The following is a 5,000-nucleotide window of genomic DNA, read 5'->3' as shown; positions in this document are numbered from 1 at the left end:
CATCGACCGGTGTCTGCGTCCGCGTGGGGTCCCAGCACGGCCGGGTCTCTGGCCGGCATTCCCGCCACCCCCTCCCGGCAGCCCCCGCGCTCCCCGCCGCCTGCCCCTTGTGACGTCACAAGTAGCCGAGGAGGGGTAACAGGGCGCTTCCGGGCCCGGGCTCCCGAGCTGCCTGTGACGTCACGCCGTGCCCGAGCGGGCCCTGGCTTGAAGCAGGCGGCGGCTCGGGATGACACGGGCACCCGCGTAGCTCCAAGGCAGGGAGCAGGCCGTGGCCTGAGCCTCTCGCGGCGAAGTCACGCCTGGACTAGGACGTGATGGGCCTGGGCCGGGCCGTGGCTGGTGGGCTCTCACGCGAGGGGGTCTCCTGCAGCTTTCGAGCCGGTAGGCAGGCCAGCGGCGAGGCGAGGCCTGGCTTATGCAGCGCCCCTCGTGATCTCACCTTCAACTGGGGAGGCGACGGGGCCAGCGCAGCTGCCGGCTAGCGTACGGACGCGAGGGTCGGAACCGGCAGGGAAGAGTTCGGCTGAGACGGGATCGAACGCGGACCTGAAAACACGCGACGAGAATCACGAACGGAGAGGTCAAGCGGAAGCCTGACCAGCGCTAGGGCATCGATTCAGAAACGGTTCAGGAGCTCACGCTCTGCCCACGCACGTGCGCCCGCCTGCCCCGCACCCCCACAAGCTGCCCGGCCCGAAGCCGTCTGCCTGGGGCTGCCCGCGCGCGCACGCGTATACGGCCGCCCCCCCATCCCGCCAAAGCCGCCCCACCCGCCACGTGCTTCTCCGTGAGACCGGCGGCGCCCCCCCAACACCGCCGCTTGGCCCGCGACGAGCCCGCCCCCCCCCCCCCCCCCCCCAACCCTCCCGCCACCAGGTTCACCGTGACACCGGCCGCCCCCCCCACCCCCCAGCCCACCCACCCCCCCCCGCCACCCCCCGCCCCATCCCACCCCCCCACCCCCCGCCCCCGCCACCCCCGGGGTTCGCGAGGAGACCGGCCGCCCCCTACCTCCGGCCCGCTTTCCACCAGCAGCAGCACATTGGCCGCTCCAGGGAAGGAAGGCGGGAGACCTTAGGACCCAGCGGCGTCGCCGCCGCCGCCTCCGTGCCGGGGGGCCCGGAGGGGCCTCCCGCCGGCGGCGGCGATGATGGGTGGCGCGTGTTTTGGACGCTGAGCCCCCGCAGCTGCCGAGTCCCTGCCGCGCCGTGCCCGCGGCCCGGCTCCCCGCCTTCCTCAGTCGGTCGCTCGGCCGCCCGCCCTCCTGCCCGCCTGCTCCGTTCCCGCCCCGGGTTGAAAGCCAAACGAACGCCGAAGGGGTGGGAGGGAGAGCAGCGACGGGGCGGGGGTGTGTGTGTAACAACAGAAACCGCTCCCCACCAACACCACCCCCCCACCACCCCCCCCCCCCCCCCGCCCCCCCACCGCCGCAACGAGCTCTGTCGACCCCCCTGCCGACCCCCCCCCAACCCCCACCCCTCCCGCCACCAGGTCCACCGTGACACCGGCCGCCCCCTGCCACCCCCGGGGTTCGCGAGGAGACCGGCCGCCCCCTACCTCCGGCCCGCTTTCCACCAGCAGCAGCACATTGGCCGCTCCAGGGAAGGAAGGCGGGAGACCTTAGGACCCAGCGGCGTCGCCGCCGCCGCCTCCGTGCCGGGGGGCCCGGAGGGGCCTCCCGCCGGCGGCGGCGATGATGGGTGGCGCGTGTTTTGGACGCTGAGCCCCCGCAGCTGCCGAGTCCCTGCCGCGCCGTGCCCGCGGCCCGGCTCCCCGCCTTCCTCAGTCGGTCGCTCGGCCGCCCGCCCTCCTGCCCGCCTGCTCCGTTCCCGCCGCGGGTTGAAAGCCAAACGAACGCCGAAGGGGTGGGAGGGAGAGCAGCGAGGGCGGGTGGTGGTGGTGGTGGTGGTGTAACAGAAACCGCCCCCGATCCCCCACCCCCCAGCCGTAGTGCTCCGCGGCGCCGAGGAGGCTGCGGTCGGTTGGCGGCCGCACCCACCGCCCTGCAGCTCCGGAGGTTGCAGCGGTGGGGCGGGGACCAACGGCTCTTCGGGCGCGCGGGCGACGGTGGGGGTCGGGGGGCTGGGGGGGTGGGGGGCTGGGGGTGTCTGTGTGTGTGCGCGTGCGTGTGTCTGTGTCTGTGTGTGCGTGTGTGTGTGTGTGTGCGCGCGCCTGTGTCTCTCTCTCTCGCGCGCGCGCTCTCTCTCTCTCTCTCTCTCTCTGTGTCTCTGCGTGTGTGTCCGAGCGCGTGTGTGTCGCGGCGGGGGGGGGGGGGGGGGGGGGGGGAACAAACAACAAAACAACAATCCGAACAACACACACACACACACACACACACACGCGCACACACCCCCCATTCCCACACATAAAGCCCGGGAGCCCCCTTCCCACCCCCCCACCCCAACCCCGTCGAAAAAAACCTAAACGCGAATGCCAGCGAGCGCCTGGCAACGCCGGGACCCGGACCCGGACCCGGACCCGGACCCGGACCCGGTGAAGGGCGCCCGGTGCCCACGCCTCTGCGGCACAGCGAAAGGCGGGGGGAAAGAAACAAAATAAAAACACACACACGCACCCCCCCCCACACCCCCCCTCCCCCGAGACTAAAGCTAAACCCACGCTGCGAAACCAACAGCTGAAGCCGAGGACCGCCCGGCAGCGCCGGGACCCCGACCCGGCGAAAAGCGCCCGGTTCCCGATGCGAACTCGCTCCAGCGAGACGGGCGTCTCCGTTGGGGGTGAGGTGCGGGGAACGTCGCCGCTTCTGCCGGGTCCCCTGGCAGCCGCGGGAAGCGGGGGGGGGAGTGGCGGGCGGCGCCGTGCGGCGCGGAGTGGCGCGGCGCAGAGGGGCTGACTGGCGGCCGAGGGGGCGGGCAGCGAATGATGCCAGCGACTGCATGGCAGCCAACGGGTCGGGGCGGGGGGGTGGGGGGGCTGGTGCTGCGTGCACATGAGAGCGCGGCGGGGCGCGGGGGTGCGGGGGTGCGTTAAGAAAAAAAATTTCCCTTTTCATTTATTTTTTTTCGGATTTCATTGGCATCTATCGAAACAAAAATGTCTCGCACGACGCGGCCGCCAGGTCTACCCGCCTCCGGGGCGTGAAGCGGCCGACAGGTCTGCCCGCCTCCGGGGCGTGAGGCGGCCGTCAGGTCTACCCGCCTCCGCGGCGTGAGGCGGCCGTCAGGTCTACCCGCCTCCGCGGCGTGTGGCGGCCGTCAGGTCTACCCGCCTCCGGGGCGTGTGGCGGCCGTCAGGTCTACCCGCCTCCGGGGCGTGAGGCGGCCGTCAGGTCTACCCGCCTCCGGGGCGTGAGGCGGCCGTCAGGTCTACCCGCCTCCGGGGCGTGAGGCTGGCCGTCAGGTCTACCCGCCTCCGGGGCGTGAGGCGGCCGTCAGGTCTACCCGCCTCCGCGGCGTGAGGCGGCCGTCAGGTCTACCCGCCTCCGGGGCGTGAGGCGGCCGTCAGGTCTACCCGCCTCCGGGGCGTGTGGCGGCCGTCAGGTCTACCCGCCTCCGGGGCGTGAGGCGGCCGTCAGGTCTACCCGCCTCCGGGGCGCGACGCGGCCGTCAGGTCTACCCGCCTCCGGGGCGTGAGGCGGCCGTCAGGTCTACCCGCCTCCGGGGCGTGAGGCGGCCGTCAGGTCTACCCGCCTCCGCGGCGTGAGGCGGCCGTCAGGTCTACCCGCCTCCGGGGCGTGAGGCGGCCGTCAGGTCTACCCGCCTCCGGGGCGTGAGGCGGCCGTCAGGTCTACCCGCCTCCGGGGCGTGTGGCGGCCGTCAGGTCTACCCGCCTCCGGGGCGTGAGGCGGCCGTCAGGTCTACCCGCCTCCGGGGCGTGAGGCGGCCGTCAGGTCTACCCGCCTCCGGGGCGTGTGGCGGCCGTCAGGTCTACCCGCCTCCGGGGCGTGAGGCGGCCGTCAGGTCTACCCGCCTCCGGGGCGTGAGGCGGCCGTCAGGTCTACCCGCCTCCGGGGCGTGAGGCGGCCGTCAGGTCTACCCGCTTCCGCGGCGTGAGGCGGCCGTCAGGTCTACCCGCCTCCGGGGCGTGAGGCGGCCGTCAGGTCTACCCGCCTCCGGGGCGTGAGGCGGCCGTCAGGTCTACCCGCCTCCGGGGCGTGAGGCGGCCGTCAGGTCTACCCGCTTCCGCGGCGTGAGGCGGCCGTCAGGTCTACCCGCCTCCGGGGCGTGTGGCGGCCGTCAGGTCTACCCGCCTCCGCGGCGTGTGGCGGCCGTCAGGTCTACCCGCCTCCGGGGCGTGAGGCGGCCGTCAGGTCTACCCGCCTCCGGGGCGTGAGGCGGCCGTCAGGTCTACCCACCTCCGAGGCGACCGGCGGTGGCCGCTAGGTGTACCCGGCTCCACGTTGCCGGCGGCCGGCTCAGCGTCCGTCGAAAGGGCTGCCAGGTCTACCCGGCTCCTTCGGGACTTAGAGCGCGGGCAGACCTGTTGGCTCCGGCAGTTCCTCCAAGGGGTCGCTGTTTCGCGCTGCCTCCAGTTAGGTCATCGTAAGAGTCGGCGTCTCTGCAGCGCCTCCCCCGCTGGCAGGCAGACACTGCCTTTAAGCGCCCCTTTCCGGCGCGGACCCATATTCTCCTTATATAGGGGCACGAGGCGTCTCTGCTCCAGACAAGCGCCACCGAGCGAGGGCACGCGGCTTAGCCGGCCAAGTGGAATGCTGGGCGGCCGCAGACGGTGGTTTCCCCCGGGGAATTGGGCACGGTTCTCAAGCCGGTGCTCTGTCAGGCGAGCGTGCACGGAACCGAGAGCACCCAGAGAGATGCCGAACGGCACGAAGCCGGGCGGCGTTGGGGCGGTCGCTGCCGAGTGGTGAGAAAAGGACGGGCAGAGGTGCACGGGAGAGGCCGAAGACCGGTGGCCGGAGGCGGCTGGCGGCACTTGAACGCTGGATACTGGGGGGGGGAGCCGAGCTGTGAGACTACCGTGGGTGGTTACCCCCGTCCCCCCCCGGTCCCCCGAGAGCCCGATGATGGCGGAGGGGG

This window comes from Athene noctua, unplaced genomic scaffold, assembly GCF_965140245.1.
Source record: "Athene noctua unplaced genomic scaffold, bAthNoc1.hap1.1 HAP1_HAP1_scaffold_244, whole genome shotgun sequence".
Classification (NCBI taxonomy): Eukaryota; Metazoa; Chordata; class Aves; order Strigiformes; family Strigidae; genus Athene; species Athene noctua.
The sequence above is the reverse complement of the archived record's forward strand: the minus strand, read 5'-3'. Positions refer to the sequence as shown.